Here is an 18,332-nt window from a genome sequence, read left to right as displayed (position 1 = left end):
CAGGGCTCAGGCAGTTGCCAGAAAAAGAGACAGAGAGACAGAAAGAGAGAAATCACCACCCAGGGGGGATGGCCACGCTGCAATCCCTTCTCCTCCATTCTCCTCTCAGGATCCTGGGCTCGCACGCACATGTGGCTGGCGTAAGTTTAAGCCACCAGGTCAGGGACTTAAACCACGGTTGGCTACATGGGAGTCCAGCGACACAGCCATCACGCCAACCACTGGTCCCCTGAGATTAGCGCCCTTTAAAAAGAGGCCCACCATAATTCTCTAACTCTCCTTGGAGGATACCTTGAGAAAAGCTAGCAGTCTGCAATCTACAAGAGAGCCCCCACCACAACCTGACCTGCAGGCACCCTGATCTTGGACTTTCGGTCTCGAAAATGGTGAGAAAAAAATTTCTGTAGTTTGTAAATTACCCAGTTTATATGGCATTGCTACAGTGGCTCAAACTAAGATGCTTTTTGAAATCTCTGATAAGATTCAGAGTACATTTAGATGTGTTGAATATATCAGAAACCTGTCATTATAGTTTAAATGATGAAAACATGGTAAATACTGTAGCAGTAAACGTTACACTACAGGTTTCAGCACTAAGATGTAGATACAATAGAAAAGCATGCAGGAAAGAGACTGAAAAGGGAGTGGAGCTGATAGCAGGAAGAGGTAGGGTGCTGGGATCTGCGATGGATGGAGCACCTGCCGTCCAGCGTGCAGGTCACTTCCGTTCCTGTTAACTCTACCTGAATGCATTTCAGTAACAGCATTTTTAAGTGTATAACTCATTTTGTGCTTTGTTTGTTTGTTTGTTTAACTATAAGAAAGTATCTACCTCAAAATTCTAGCTCACTGTCTATGTGGGCAAACGCATACAAGAAAGGAAGAGAAATCACATAACGCTATGAAAGTTGTTTTTGTGTTTGCCTCCTCTGAGAATTGAAACTCAGATCTGTTATTCATCCCAATAATAGCTGTTATTTTTGCAGTTTTTCCTCCTTCTTGACCTCAGTTTCACCTTTCAATACTTCATTCTTATTGACATATGAATCTTTCAGTAAAAGAAAAAAGGTAGTTTTTAACTTTGTGTTACATGAGGATGAAAAAAAAGGAAAACAGCAAGTAAAGTAAATAAAAGTTGGAATAAACCAAACATCTAATTTATTTGAAAGGAAATTCAAGTTTCTTTTAAAGAGACTAAAGCCAGATCCAGTTTCATAAAATAGTTATTATCTCTAACATGTTAGACTTGTTAGAGAATTTTCTCATACTCATCTCAGCTGAAATTGAATGGTAAACGTAGGTTATTTGTTAAAGCATACAAAATTTAGCACCAGATTTTAAAAATCTCAGCCTGATTCTATCCTGGCTTTGTTCCCCTAGTGCAAAATGTCATATTATTAAGTTACATTTGTTATATTACATTGTATAAAATAAACATAACTTTAGTGCAATTTATCATTACTATTTCCATTCATTCATTTCATAAGACGTGTTAATACTACGTGCCTGGCATTATCATTTGACAGATATCTTGAGGAGTATAAAACAGGAACAAAATGTAGTTATTTTCTTTAGCAATACACGGATTGTTATTTTATATGTAACACATATATTTACATTATGAAATACATTAATATATGCTGGTCCTATAAATACACAAACACAAAAAATGATAGCATTTTAAAATAACAGTTAGTTGTTGTTGAAGGTTAAAATCATACATATTATTTTATGGGGTTCACAAAACCTGTTCTAGAATTTGAGCAAAAGAAAATATTTTGATTCATAAATATAAGAGTAAGGGACTGGCTTTTTTTCTTTTTGTGTGTGTGTACTTGTTATAAAACTATATAAACTCAAGAACTCTTTGGGGTATTTTTTTTTTCAATATGTAACTTAGGTTACATATCTAATAAGTGGCAGTACTGGGACTAATTCACAGTACTGTATGTCATGATGACTTCCAGAACATTGAAAACAGAGAGACTCTAAAATCTCCAGATTGCTCAGTGAGTGCAAAGGCAAGTTTTTAGCACAAGTATGGGTTATCTTAGTTCTTGAGATTCTCTATTTTTCAAAGAGCCATCATTTCCCCACTTAGAGAAAACTGCTATGCCCTGCAACAGTCTTTCATAAAGCACTGTAAATACCTCTCCCACTTAGAACCATAACTTTAACCAATTGTGGATGAGCAAATATTTTTATAATTATTTATTTTATTTTATTTATTATTGTTGTTCGATTTGATCAGAGAGAGACAGAGAGAAAGAGAGAGAGAGAGAGAGAATGAGTGAAAAAGCAAGTTGCCAGGTCCAGGACTCAAACTGTGGTTGGCCATGTAAGAGTCCAGTGCCTTAACCATCATCACCTGCTGGCCCCTTTAAAGCACTTAGCACAATTTCTGGCAAGCATTATAGGTACTTCTAAAGGTTAGTCCCACTTCCCATCAATTTTATCATGGCTCCTCAGTATCTCAAAATGTGTTCTTTATTTATGTGTATTTCTGTTTCTCAGTTCTAAAATAATAGTAGAGTTATGCATCCCAAATGTTATGGGTCATTGTTATATGTTGAGCAGTACTATGAGATAAACAAAATAAAAGAGGTTTCTTTACTGCAGTACTTCTCTGAACCTTCAGTATGTTAATGTGCATCGATACTCTTCAAGGACATGTGGTTTGAAAGATTTTGGATGAACTTTCCCAACCAAAAAATTAATTATTTGCTAATCAATTCAGAGGACCAGTGCTCCAGTTGGAACAGTGTCAGAAAATACTGTTTTGTGGCTAACAGTCCCCGTATCGCTTCTGGGTTTACCTGCTTTCTCAGTTTGTTTCTTTCCTTCCCTTCCCCATGCACATCCTCCTAGCAATTCAATCAGTTAATTTCCTCTTTTTGCATTATTTTTTTTTCCTTCTATAGATTCATGGGGAAGAAATTCTTAATAAATGCAGGTGAAAAGTGCTTAATATGGGAAGATGTGGAACAAAGCAGGCAATTTAAAAACAAAACAAAACAAAAACAAAAACACAAGCTGGTATTAAGCAGAGCCATCTGTGCTCACTGGGGAAGACCACATAACAAATATGGACAATCTGAGAAGGACATAGAATGCTAGGCTGAGGGAACATGTGGGTTAGGGTATGGAGAAATGGGTTCTAGCCATTGTGTGCTGTGCTTCACAGCAGTGAGCTCCAGGATGTCTTAACTGTCTCCAACACCGTAAGGACTCATTATTTTTTTTCCTATTGTTAACACTGTGCTAAGTGCTTTGAATGTATTATCTCATTTAATCTTCACCACACCCCTACTAGGTAGGAGCTATTACTATGTCATTTTATAGATGGAACAACAGAGAGAACCTAGAGAGATTACAGCTTACCCAAATCCTCAACATTAAAAAGTGGAAGAGCCAAAATTCAAAATTCAAAATTAGGTAGTTTGGCTCTGCTCTCTACTTTTTCAATGGTATCCCAGCACCTGTCTTCAAAGCACATATACTATTTTTCCTAATACAGGAAGTATTTACCTTTAACCACTAGAAATTTAAAAAAATGTGTCATCATTATTCTCATTTCAAAGGACAGGTCATCTCAGGATGAAAGAGCAAGTTCTGATAATGGGGAGGAAGGACGTTAGTGGCCAGTGATGAGTAGTTTTGACAGATCATGATAATCAAGTCCCCACGTAGGAACATCTTGGAGATGTAGTTGTCATTGTTGACTGAGTTGGACTTTGTGTCCTTGATGTTCTGTATTGCAGAACTGCACTGCAGTGCATTTACATGGCCTGGGAGTTTCTTCTTGTTGAGGCAGTTGATAAACACATGGGTGTGACTCTTGAGTGTATGATTATACAGAGTGGACCCATTATAAATTTTCCAGCTTCCAGAGCTCCTCAGGGGTCATCTCACTCTTGGGTTTGTTAAAGAGGCTCATGGTGGTAGGTGCATTCTCAGAACACTCCTGTCTCCCCTCAGTTGCTTTCCCATCACAGAAAGATTAACCACATGCCTTTAGAATTACCTAGATAAAACATCCAGAGGCCTGGATAAGGCCTTTGAGATGATAATAGCCTTATATAACCCTGGGATTTTTCTGATTTGAAAGCTGAAACCTCACTATTTCAAAATAAACACAATGCTACTATAGCTACAATTGAAAATTTACAGCCCCAATCCAGGTGTAATTTTGCTTAGCAATTGGACCAAAATAACAAAGCTCCTCTTATGAATAAGAAGAAAAATACTTGTTCTCTAACAATGTCCATATATTTGCCTTTAGTATAAATTTTGCAAACAACTTTAAAAAGACTTCTGGAGCAGGGCCAAGTCTTTGAAAACCCACTTTAACCTTGTGCTTCACATCGTGCTGTAAAAGTGGGCTATGACCTTCCAAAGAAACTATAAAAGACCATTTTGTGCCTCTGATCTTTTTTGTTCTCCATATCCAGTCTTCTTAATTACATTTCACATGAACTCTGTGGGTATTAAATGAAGCTGGGTCCATTCAATACTTCTATTCAATCTTCTCAGAAAATTGGTTCTGTTTTCTTTGGGCAATCTATAGGCAGCTTTTGATGCATTTTTTACTGTTCTGATGATATATTTCCCTGGCCATTTTTCTCAGGGGACACTTCCACAATTTTATTTTTAAGCTAAAACTTTCTAGAGTCATCTGAATCCATCATACTATTTAAAAAATATAGTTGTCATCCTTGTCAAGGCTGGAGGAACCCAATGGAGAAATTCTTGGTCCGTTTTCTTTAAATCATTGATGCCTGACTGCTAAGTGTTAAACCTCTAACAGGGTTTCAATCACTTTGCAATAAAATATTTCCAGTACTTGTCCCCACTAGCTGAAAGCCACCCCCTGCCATTTTCTTGACTTTTCAATTTGAGAAAGATGCGTGCATATCTGTGACCCAATAAAGACGTGTGATACTGTGTGTTCCTGGGCTCAGGGTGTCTCCATAGGTCACTCCATTATTTTCATTTTCACTCACAGTAGTAACCCTTTTAAACTGTACTTTTCAGTATTCCATTTGCTGAGGAAATTGAGCTTCTCTTGAATCCTTTGATTGAAAGGGTATTTTTAAGAGGATTAGTGCTGATAGACAAGAAGGCAAAGATTTATTTTCTTTCCTTGTTTTTCTTTTTTCTTTTTCCTTTTTTTTAAACAGTCCCAGGTTAAGTCCCAAATGAAGTTATAGATAGGCATAAGAATTACCCAACAAGTAGATCCAAAATGTGAAAAAATGTTAGCAACTCCAATTGAAAACAAAAAATAATAATTACAATATGTTTAGTAAGCTTTTATTCACATGAAAACTTTTCTGTAGATGAGATGATTTAACAAACCAACAGCATGTGGTAAATTTTCACTATAAGCTTGACTTCAGAATGTAATTTGTAAGTGGGGGAAGATGGACAAAGAAACAACAAGGAATATATTTGTAAACTACTCAAAAATATCAGTTGTGGAGATTACTGGCCAAAATCAGATCTGGCAGAAGCACGTATTGGGTTCATGTACAGTTCCTGAAGCATGGCTAATTCCTAGGCCATCTCATTGGATACAGCCCATTTCTTGTGCATTCCCTAACTCCGTAGTCCCATTGGTTCAACACAAAGAGAATTAACTCTCTGACTCACAATCACAGAGCTTTAACATGATTACATTAGCGGATGGCACAAATAAAATAAACCTGGTCTTTTTAATCATGAACTATTTGAAAATTTGCTTTCAACAAGAATTTCTTTTCCTTTTTTTAGAAGCGTTTGTGCTTTTGAGAAGTGATACTGAACCCTTGAAAATCCCTAACTCTGAGTATGGTCAAGTTGGTTTACAAACTACGTCGTAATTTCCTCTTCTCATGTTCCCTTCCTGGGCATTTCTACTGACCTATACAAAGCTAAGGGTCAGCCTGGAAAGAGGAGTCTGACCTCCCTCTCTAGTGCTGCACAGTCCAGTGCCTACAGGACTTTTGAACTTTGTCCTGTGATGCATTCCAGAAAAGGCAGAGACTGCAAACAGGAAAAACTGTGATTTTTGAGTTTCACTCAGAGATGATAGAAGAGTGCTGTTTCACCTTCCAGCCATAAGGTAAAGAATCACAGCTACTGAAATCAGGAAAACCTTGTGGGGAGAAGCAGTGAACTGGAGCTGGAGGTACACTTTTTATTCCAAACTTGTTAAATAGTAACAGGCAGAACATTTTCCTTTCTGAGCCTTCCTTTCCTTATAGCGCAATGACTGTCACTACCAAGTGGTTTGTTCTGCTTCTCTAGTGACGTGTCTGTCAATTCAGTGTTGAATTGTCTGCTTTGAAGTCCTAGGTTTTAGATCCTCCAGAAACTTGGGTCAATTTTCATGTTAGCCATAAATGCACCTTACCTGGATTGGGACTGATAGTCTATGATAGAAATAAGAGATATTGCCAGATTAACTGCTTAGTTATTAACTGCTACATTTCTTTCTTCATGAAAATATTTTGAAAGTTACAGGAAAAAAAAAACTATGCCTTGCAAGTTTCTTTTTTTTTTTTTTTTTTAAGAGATATCTTCTTTTTCTATAGGGTGCATGTGCTCGCCTGAGAGACAGAGACACAGAGAGACAGAAAGTGAGAAATCACTCCCCAGATGGGATGGCCATGCCATGATACCTTCTCGATTCTCCTCTTGGAATCTTGGACACACACGCACACACACTCATGCAAATCTGGTGTGAGTTTTAAGCCACTGGGTCCGGAACTCGAACCATAGCCAACTATGTGGGAGTCCAGAGACGTAACTATTACATCAATCATCTGCTGGTCCCACCCTTACCAGTTTCTCATTTCCTTTATTCTCTTGGGTGTTTGTCCACTGAGTGGAGCCCATATTTCAGGAGCAAAGAGCAGGGCACTTATTCCTAATTCTGAAGCAAATGGATAGTGGTGAAACACAGTTTTAAAATAAAATTATAATCTTTTTCTTCCCAGCACCTGTGTGGCAGAAGTGAGTGCACAGACTGAGGCTAGAGACCACCTTGGATCTGCACACTCCATTCGTCTGCTCCAGGGTCCAGCTCACACCCAACTTCTGCCCCACCTTTCTTCCTGGCTCCTGCCTGGCAGAAGTGAGTGTATGGTCCGTGGCCAGAGATTGCCTTGGACCTGTTTACCTCAATCATTTGCTCCAGACGCTATAGTTTCCTGAAACATGTGACGTATACCACACTTTCTTCCTTGGTTGAGACCCTGAGGCTCAGCCCCAGGTACATCTGTTCTCTAGAATCTGGGAGGCATTTGGAACACTCAGTCCCAGCAACAATAGTACAGGTCACAGGAAAGAAGCATATAATCCATTAGATGACCAGAAACCACCCAGAAGCATAAGAAATAAGAGAAACCAATGACTTCCCTAAGGGAGAAAATAATTCGGCATCATCCACAGATAAAACAATGAAACTCATGGAAATGTCAGATAAAGAATTCAGAATATTCATAATGGCAAAATTTAATGAGATGCAAGAGAAAAGAGGAAATGAAATCCAGAAGATGCAAGAGAAAAGAGACAACAAACTACATATGATAAGGAAGTCCTTCCATGATTTGAAAGACGAAATAAACACCATAAAATAGAATCAAACAGGGCTGTTAGAGATGAAGGATGTGATACAGTAAATCAAAACCTCCCTTGAAAGTATAAAAAGCAGATTAGATCATGCAAAAGATCAAATCTCTGATATAGAAGGCAGAACTTCTGACCAAGGGGGGGGGGAAAGTCAAAGAAAATAACCCCCCAAAATGAGGATAATATACAAGAAATACTCCATTCCATTAAACTTCAAAACATCTGATTAATTGGTATCCCAGAAGGTGAAGAAACTAGTAAGGGCAGAAAATCTAATCCATGAAATCCTAGAAGGAAACTTTCCAGGCCCAGAGAAGCATTCAAACATTCAGACCCAAGAATACATATACACACACACATATATATACATATATATATATAATTAACCCTATTAAAAGCTGAATAAACAACTCTCTAAGGAAGACATACATACAGCCAAAAAGCATGTGAAAAAATGCTCAACATCCCTCATCATAAGGGATATGCAAATCTAAACCACTATGAGATACCACATTATCCCAGTCAGAATGGCAAAGATTGAAAAAAACAATAAATAATAAATGCTGGCAGGGATGTGGTACAAGGGGAACCCTCTTACACTGTTGGTGGGAATGTAAATTGGTCCAGCAACTGTGAAGAACAATATGGAGGTTCCTCAAAGATCTAAAGATAGAATTACTATATGATCCAGCAATTGCACTCTTGGATATCTACTCAAAAGATAAGAGAATGCTCAGTTGGAAAGGTGTTTGCATATCCATGTTTATTGCAGCAGGGCATTATTCACAATTCCTAAGGGCATTGTTCACAATTCCTAAGACTTGGAGCCAATCCAAATGTCCACAAACAGATGAATGGATTGAAAAATTGTGGCACATATACTCTATGGAATACTACTCAGACTTTAAAAACAACAGGAGCCTGGCATTTGATAGAAAGTGGAAGAATATGGAAGAGTTACTGCTCAGTGAAGCAAGCCAGGCTATGAAAGAGAAACATTGTATGTCTCCATTTAACATATACTGACTATCTGCACTCTGTGGTGGAAACTGAGCGATTACAGGATACAGAAACATTAAATTTTTTTTTTTTTTTAGTTTTTTTTGTTTGTTTGCTTGTTCATTTTTTTGCTATAGAGTGCAAGCACTCACCAGAAAGAGAGAGAGATAGAGAACGAGAAATCACCCCCCAGGGGAGATGGCCACACCACAATCCCTTTTCCTCCATTTTCCTCTCCGGATCTTGGGCATGCACGCACACGTGCCCAGTGTGAGTTTAAGCCACTGGGTCTGGGACTTGAACTGCAGTTGACTATATGGGAGTCCAGCGACTTATCCATTATGCCATCTGCTGGTCTTGGAAACATTAAAAATTTTTATGGACTCTGGAGACAATGTGGGAGAAGGGTAGGAGAAAGGGAGGAGTGTAAGAAAAGAAATTAAAGTGGAAAATAGAGAGGCAAGACATTTATGGGACACAGATTTTTTTAAATTTAATTCAAATTATTATTGCTATTTTTTAATTTGGCCAGACAGAGACAGAGAGATAGAAAGAAAGGGAAAGTGAGAAAGAAAGCCACCAGGCCAAGAACTTAAACTGCATTTGGCCATGTGGGAATCCATCCCCTTAAGCACCATGCCACTTGCGGACCCCAGAAATAGGTTATTATCCATTGATGATAATGCATATGTATCTTCAACTGGACTGGTGTGAAACATATTCATGATGGGTAAATTCAACTTACAAGCAAAGCGATGTATAGTGATTAAATGTATAAAATAAAATATAAATAAATAAAATAATAATAAACTATGGTCATAAGCAAATCTTCAAAATAGTACTTAGAGCAGAAATGCATTTTTTTTTCTCTTTAGTTTAATGTAGATTTTCCATGAAAATTTTATTTCATAAAAAGTCTACAAGGAAAGGGAACCTAGAGGGTGAATTGTCTTATGGCTGAGTTTTCCAAGAACCATTACTTTTTTCTTTAGCATCTTGTCTTTGTTGCTTTTCTTAGATTTCTTGTTCTTCTTGGCCACATTTTTCTCTAGTTATGTAAACCACAGCCAGAGTGGTGTTTCTATTTTTAATAAAAATTAATAAAATTCTAGCCAGCCAAAATATTGTTATCTAACAAAATTTGCCTATAATCAAATTGTGCTGCAGTCTGACAAGGCGGCCCAGTGATAGGAGAGACCCTAAATTCATGAATGATTGAGAGCTGATAGCTGCCTGAGGTTTCTGCCTTCTGGCAAACTTACTGCCCCTACCTGTAACCTGAAACCTTGAATAGATTAGACTTCCTGCTTCTCTGTCACTTCCATTTTAGGGCAGGTTCTGAGCCCTTTTCCCATTTCTAACATCCCAAGACCTCCCCTTCCCAATCCCCTCCCTCAAAAGACCATGTCCATCCCCCAGTGGGAGCCAGAGATTCAGAGTGTTAACTCCTCCATGCCTGCTGGTGTAATAAAGAGTTCTTTCTCTCCTAAGTGCCATTTTCATTCCTCGGCAACTCCTTTCCTGCAACATTTGGTACATTAGCTGGGAAATGGAATCAGACTGGCCCTTTGAGCCACTGATCCCAGGACATTTGCCCCCCCTTGAATGGGCACCATGGTGTGGAGAGATAGGTGCATCCCCCTCTCATTTGATGAGATCCCTCAGCTGAGGTGCCTGCCCTGAGGCCAAGCATTCCTGGATCATCGGTCTCTGATTGGAGAGAAGGACCAATTCCTGTACCCTGGTGCATCAATCGTGGTCTACTCTGGCAATCCCAGGGATCTGTAGAGCTCTAGGTAGACTTACTCAGAGTAAAGGAGACCCGATCACTCTCCTTTGGTCGCAGCACTGGCAGTTAGGGCTTATCAGGTAATTGGCTGATGTGGGGAGGGACTGCATAACCTCTGAGTGAATGTGAATGTTTGTGATGAGCAAATGTGTTTGTGGCTCCACAGCTTATTGCAGTGGAGTGTGGTTAGTTCTGTGACTGCATTTCCATGGTAGTTCCATGAAAGGCTAAATGGCAAAATTGGTGCTGGGGGACCCAGTCCCTTTTTATGCATTCAATCCAGCAGAGGATTTATATCCGATTGTTTATTGCCAAGGAATTACATAAAGCCCATGAGGTACAAGACCAGACAGATACCTGATTGGTCCACTCTGGGGAGCACCCACCCTTTGTCTGTTGCAACACCGTTCATGGGAGGGGAGCACATGGGCCAATGGGAGGGTTTTCCCTGTAGAGGCGAATGGGCAAAATAGCAAATGTCCGGTTGTTGAAACTTTCCTTGGAGGCTAGGACATTAGTTCCTCTCTACTATGATGACAAAGTTCTCCCAGAGCCTGTCATGACCCTCCTACAAAGACTTCAACTGCAGAGTGAAATCTGCCTACTCTGTCTGGGAAAGGAGAGGGCAGACATCACCCTATACCTAGACAACCTTCCCTCATTGATTAGCTCAATAGATTTCCATTCCCTTTTTCTTCTCCATTCCATCTGCCACCCAATACAGAAATGCCCATCTCCAGCACCGGAGAATATCGAGAGGATGGACCTCAGAAATAGATGGCTGTGGTCCTTCTGATTGCAACTCTTGGCCAAGACCCTCCTGCAAACATGAACCAACATATTGCCTGCACTGCCTGTCCTTTTCAGTTGCATGCCCCAGGAGGCTGCATAGCTTCTGAGCCTCTAAGCTATGACCCACCCCTAGGAGTTACTGTGCCTCCAGAGTCTCCTCACTGATCACTTCCTCCAACCAGTGATCTCCTAAGCCTTCTGGGAAGTGCAGGCTTTTGATGACTGTAGAGGTCAGAGATATTTGGGATAAGATGGGAAAACCTCAGTCCAAGTCATCCAAGTCCTCTGTGCTGGACTGTATGCTGACTAATTTTCTAAAAGGCTTCTCTGTTGATTGTAGAGTTAAAATGAAACTGGAGAAGTTGAGAGCCCTCTGTGAGGTTAAAAGGCCCTCTTTCAAGGTCGGATGGCCACCACAGGGAACCTTACATCTCCTTACTGTGTGGGCTATGTAGAACATTGTTACTGGCCCCCCTGGCCCCCCTGAGCAGTTTCCCTATGCTGACTCCCAACTGCAGATAACCCAAGCATTCCACCCTGGGTGCAAATCCACATAAGAGGGAAAAAACAATGCACTATTTTGGTCATCCATATCATGTCCCCAGTGCCAAACCCTGACCAAAAGAAACTCTTGACGCCAATTCTGCAGGGCACCACAGAAAAGGAGCCGTTAGCAGCTCCACTCCCATTTGTCCTGGCTGAGCCAGTAATCGAAACACCATGCCACCCATCTGTTTCCCCAGGGCCTGAAGAGCAGCCCAAGGAGCCAGTGCCAGCTCCACCAGCTCATGGGGGAAGCTGCCAGTTGTCCTGAATCCTGCACCCAGATTTTGCCTCACCTGCCCTCACCCAGTGAGCCACTGCAGCCGGGACAATCTCACTCTTCAGATGCCCCTTCAGGAGACCTGAGAACCACCCAGATAGGTGCAGATGGGGCAACTCTCTACTATCAGCCCTTCACTACAACTGATTTGCTTAATTGGAAACACCACACCCCCTCCTATTCGGAACAGCCCCAGGCAATGATAGATCACATAAAGTCTACACTCCAAACCCACCAGCCCACCTGGGATGACTGTCAGCAGCTACTCCTTACCCTATTTAACACAGAGGAGCACCACAGATTCCTTGTGGCAGCAAAGAAATAGCTAGAAGAGCATACCCCCAATGATGTAGTAGATCCCAAGGCTTGGACCAGAACTGCTTTCCTGAATTAAAAGCCTGACTGGGACTTCAATACTGAGGGTAGCCGTTTGCTTTCCTGAATTAAAAGTCTGACTGGGACTTCAATACTGAGGGTAGCCGTGTCCATCTCAGTAAGTATTGAGAGGCACTGTTGCAGGGCATGAAAGCCAGTGCAAAGAAACCTACTAACATGACAAAAACTACAGAAATAATTCAGAAGACAGAAGAGCCACCAGGGCAGTTTTATGAGAGGCTCTGCAAGGCATACCAAATCTATTCTCTATTTGATCTGGAATGCTCCTAAAGACAGCAAATGAATAATGCCACCTTTGTCACCCAATTGGCCCTTGACAATTGTAGAAAACTATAAAATCAGGAGGGCTTTGCTGGCATTCATCCCACCCAGCTCCTGGGGATTGCTAATTGAGTCTTCGTAAACCGAGGCTGAAAGGAAAGAAAGGAAGTAGATTGGTGGATGAAGCAAAAGGCAGCCCTGTTGGTCATCACCCTCAGACAATAGGATGCCTCACCCAGTCCAAGAGGGGGGCCAAAAAATGGCTACCCCAGGCTTAGACTAACCCAGTGCACATACTGCAAAGAGGATGGACACTGGAAAGGCAAATGCCCCAAGCAGAAGGCAAACCAAGGAAGAACAACCAAAAAGCCCACTGGGAGTCCCCAAGATTTTCCACCCAGAGCCCCCAAGATACTTCCTAGACATGATGGAATCAGAATAGGACTGACTAGGTTCCATAATCCTAGGCCCCTGGAGCCCTTGGCTGATGTCAAGGTAGGGGACCAACCAACAACATTTATGGTAGATATTGGTGCTGAACACTTCATTGTAACCCATCCTCTGGCTCCCCAGTCAGGCCATAAAGCTACTACCGGGGGGGCCACTGGGAACATCAGAACCCAGCCCTTCTTGCAGGCAAGAAGCTGCCAGTTATGGGGACATTTAGTTACTCACCAGTTCTTGAACCTGCTTGATTGCCCAGTCCCATTGCTGGGAAGGGACCTATTGACTAAACAGAGCACAAATCAGCTTTGACTCATTAGGCTCAGATGCTTTAACCATTAGTCCTAACTGTGACAATACACCAGGAAGAAGAATGGCAAATGTCTGCCCCCAAGGCACGCAGCAGAAATGATGAGTTAAGGTTGCAGGGCTAGCCCCGTGAATCTACCACTTACAAGTGAATCAAACTACAGCATCAGAGGACCCTGGGACCTGGATGGTGGAAAACCTCCCTGAGTAACCAACTAAGACAACCTTCCAGAGGACCAAGACCTGTCATAGAGACTGTGGCCCTGCTCAGCCACTCCTGGGCTGGCTGCTCTAATCATGGTGGAAGTTTAAGGAGTCTACAGCCCTACATTGGTCACTCCGGACGCTGATCAATCTAAGCACAGCAGAAGCTGGAGGATTTTACAGCCCTGTTTTTGTCACTCTGGATGCTGATCAATCTATACATGGCAGAAACTTGAGGACAGCAACAAATGACACCCCACCATACCCCTTCTGTAGTGCTGGGTGAACTTCTCTCCATTGGTCTGGTAGCAGTGGCCCCAAGGTGCTGGAAGTTATGGGAGAGGCTTTTGCTAGCAATATTATACCTCCTGGTAGTAGGAACCTTGCTATGCCTAAGATGTCTGGGTTAACTAACCAGAGGCATTTTCATTGGGGTTCTGTTCCTAATACTGATTTTGCTTTAATGATACTTCTGACCCTGGCCCTTGCTCTTTTAATGAGCCTGACAGGCACCTACCCCCATTGCCTCAAATGGCACAACCAAACCATCAGGCAAACCATTATCTGGCTGTGACCAGGAATCTACCTACCAATAATAACCCACTTACCCAGAATTTACGATCCCATAGTCATTCTGGGGCTCCCTAACCAGCTGGCATTCATGTACGGGGTGGGGAAAGGGGGGCTACAAGTCCTGCCTCAACTAGGTCACCCTCCAAAAGTGCCAGGACAATAGAAAAACCTATTTTGTGGGAAAGAGCAGAGGGAGCCATGTTTGTTACAATTGACCACCCCCCCCCTTTGCAGGAAAATGAGTCTGCTACACAGGTCTCAGACAGTATGGGCTCCCAGATAGGTAGGTAAATGTCCTACAGAGGCTCAGGCCACCATCCAGAATGCAGTAAAGAGACTTAAGCCTCAGGCTCTCCAAATTCAGTAGAGGCTCTCTACATTTGAGAGTGATGCCCAGCTCAATTCAAGAGTAATCACACTCACTAATGGGACCCATGCTCTCCTGTATCAGGCACAACCTCAGTTAGCATCCAAATTGTTGGCTTTGCATCCAAACAGCCCTTCCCCACATATATGCCACTCCAACCTGCCCTGGAAATGACACCCCACTTGTTAATCTGACCTCTGTATGGGAGGGATCGGTCTCCCAGGTGCACCTCTCCTCCAAGCCCCAGGGCTGTTGCACAAATCAAAGTTCCAGTAAAGTAGGTAATATGACCTGCCAGAGCACATATCCACAAAACGGAATCACAATTTGTTCCCAATATTGGGGTTCTACCTTGTATATGAGCCCTACGCTTACCAGTGCCTTTCAGCAAACTGGTCTGGGACCTGTACCCAGGTAATTCTCCCCCCTCAACTGCACAGTCTATGGGGAAATGAGACTGTCAGTGTTCCCCTGGTAGGATATGCTAGAGTTTGGAGGGCAATGCAATTCATTCTCCTCCTACTGGGGCTGGGAATTGCTACTGAGGTTGGGACTGGGATTGGAGGAATGGCATCCTCTGCTGTTCATTACCAGCAGCTGTCCGCCGCCCTGGCAGATGATATCCAACAGGTAGCGAATAATATTGAGATTCTACAAGTCCAGCTAGACTCCTTGACTAATGTGGTCCTACAAAACAGGTTAGAACTCCTTACTGCCAAAAAATGTGGACTCTGTTTATTTCTGGGAGAGAAATGTTGCTTCTAAGCCAACAAGTCAGGTGTAGTCTGAGACATGGCCAAACAGCTTAAAAATTTGGTCTCCAAACAGCAACAAGTGATAGCTGACTCCTGGACAGGTTGGAATGGGCTCTGGATTTGGGCCCCATGGCTACTGCTTCTCCTGGAGTCCGTAGCAGTTATTGTTTTAGTACTGGCAGTTGAACCATGTGTCTTTAATCTGATTAAGCAATTTGTAACCTCCCACTTGGAAGCCATTGAGTAACAACTTCTAGTCACTGCCCCTGAAAGCTATGTTTGTTACCGTGCTCCTACTAATTGTATAGTTAAAAAGATTAAGGGGGGGATGATATAGAGAGACACTGAATTCATGAAGAACTCAGGACTGATAGCTGCCTAAGGTTTCTGCCCTCTGGCAATCTTACTGGCCCTACCTGGAGCTATAGGGTAACCTGAAAGCTTGAACAGGTTAAATTTCCTGCTTCTCTGCCTCTTCTATTTTAGGGCAGGTTCTGAGCCCTTCCCCTATCCCTAACATCCCAAGACCACCCCTCCCTAATTCCTCTATAAAATACTGTGTTCAACCCCCCCAGTAGGGGCTGGAAATTCAGTGTGTTAACTCCTCCATGCCCACTGGTATAATAAAGAGTTCTCCTTTCTTTCCTGAGTGCCATTTCTATTCCTTGGTGTCTGTTTTTCTACAACACCAGCTTATAAGAATGTCCTCAAAGGACTTTCTCATTTTTTCACGAATCCTTGAAAATGTATCTTCAGGATCTATAGCTCACCTATGGGGGAAATTAGGTTATGACGCTCACCACTTTTGGAGAGTTCCCTAAATGAAATAGAATAAATGAATAGAGGGAGGTTCTGTTTGTTTTTCCCATCATAGCAAACATCAGATATGAACCAGAGCAGTGGTTCTTAAATCTGACATTGTTGGTAGCTCCTTTGAGATCACATATTTTCAGGCTTATTCCATACCCATTGAATCATAATTTTTATAGGCAGGGTGGGAAAATATGTATTTTTAAAAATATGAAGCATTTTATTTTAAATTAGGGATAAGCATATAATTCAACCAGTCAGATTTTGGAACCACTGATCTATAATAACCTAAACTATTTAAAGACCAGGTAACATTTGACCTTGTCTAGTTTATGTATAATCACAGCAATAAATGAGTAATTGATTCCATATCATAGTAGTATTAACCTTAAAACTTTCACCTCATTTGACATTGTAGAAAAATCACATTCTTGTATTAATGATATATCAATCTGAATTTTAACTTTAGATTTTACAAATTACTTCATTTACTCAATATGTATTTAGCTGGGCTGTGGAAGATACAATGACAAATAAACAAAATCCTTGTCCTTACTCTCCTTGAATGATTAATACACCAATCCATCATGAGCTTGAAACAGCCCTGGTGCAATGTTGTGTATCATTAGTCTTAATTCATAAAGAAGCAGCAGAAGAATTTTTCTACTTTAGCTTTCTTACATCATTGCCCTAGATAGAGGGGACATTGATTCAAAATAGAAGCAATGTTAAGGAAAAAAAAGAATGGGAAAATGTACAAATCTAATGAGTTTTTCTTTCTCAAACTTTTAAATATACTTATATGGCTAATTTAAATTGTCCTTGTAATATTTTAAACCATTATTTATAGTAGTTAAGTATGCTATTATTGGGGAAAAAATCGTACCTCTATTGTTATGGAAGAAATCACTTGTCTTATAACAAAATCCCATCAAGACTAAAATTTCTTTAACTCATTTTTGTGCAGGGTCTGGTTTTCAGCTTATTACTATGTGCACAGGGATCTCATTCCATACTCAACAATCTGAGAACCTGCAGCAAGTGACACTGGGATGGGCACGTTCTAACTCTCCTACACTGACTATGGAACAATCCAAAAATCATTACTCAACACTTTTTTTCTCTTTTTTGTTTTAGGCTTTTGCTATAGGGCATGTGCACTTGCCAGAGAGAGGGAAAGTGAGAAATCACCTTCTGGGGGAATGGCCACATTGAGGTAGGAGACAGGGACCCTAAAAGTAAAGTTAGGATATGGGCCCAAAATGAAATCACAAAATGGCAAAATTTTGAGATGGAGGCAGTGACTGCTCAGTGATTGCCTAGGCAGCATGACCTAGACCTAAAAAAAAGGCTTTTTCTATGCCCTACCACATTCCAGGAAGATAAGATAATGGTTTTCTTGGCCCAAAGCTTCTAGACAAAGAATATCCTGATCTTGTTACCCACTCCAAAATTAGGAAAATAATTGAACCCATGCAGCATGTGCCCCTCCCCACCAGGAGGGGAATGTATGCACAAGTCCCACCTAGAGCAAGTTCAGACAAATCCCTTCCTGACCCAAACAAAAACCCCTGCCACAAAGGTTCCTTGGCAATCCATTTTCTGTCACCCCTCCTTTCTTGGGACTCTGTTTTTCCTTCTCTTTCCTTAAATAAACTCCCCGCATTGTTAACAAATTCCCCTCTTTGCTAATAAACTTCCTGCTTTGCTATATCTGTGTTCACTACTCTTAATTCTTCCTGAGTGTGGGACAAGAACCTGTATCTCACTGTGAGTGTGACCTGATCTCCTCTGCGCCCCTGCTTTCCTGCATCAACATCACAATCCCTTCTCAATTCCCCTCCTGGGATTTTTGGGCACACACACACATCCACCAGGCTGAGTTTAAAAGCTGCCAGATCATCTGTGACTTGAAACACAGTTGACCATGTGGGAGTCCAGCACCTTAACCACCACACCACCTGCTGGCCCCACTCAGCATCTCTTAAAAACTCTGAACTATGACCAGCAGTTGGTGTGGAGGTTAAGGGCTGGATCCCACATGGCTAGCAACATGGTTTGAGACCTTGACTTGGTGGCATGAAAATCACACAGGGCACATATGTATGGTGCCCCAAATCCTGAGGAGACTGAGAGACTGGAAGAAAAGGAACTGCAGAATGGTGATCCCCTGGTGGGGAGGGAGTGGGGATTTCT

General features: G+C 41.5%; 1 protein-coding gene across 6 annotated transcripts in view; it reads right to left on the bottom strand.

The window, feature by feature from the left end:
* The window catches only part of CCDC141 (coiled-coil domain containing 141), a 239,919-nt gene that overhangs the window by 114,923 nt on the left and 106,664 nt on the right, over window positions 1–18,332 (bottom strand). The gene's annotated exons all lie outside the window — the stretch shown is intronic.

This window comes from Tupaia chinensis, unplaced genomic scaffold (assembly GCF_000334495.1).
Source record: "Tupaia chinensis unplaced genomic scaffold, TupChi_1.0 Scaffold000322_1, whole genome shotgun sequence".
Classification (NCBI taxonomy): Eukaryota; Metazoa; Chordata; class Mammalia; order Scandentia; family Tupaiidae; genus Tupaia; species Tupaia belangeri.
Note: the sequence above shows the minus strand (reverse complement) of the source record. Positions and strands in the feature narration are given on the sequence as shown.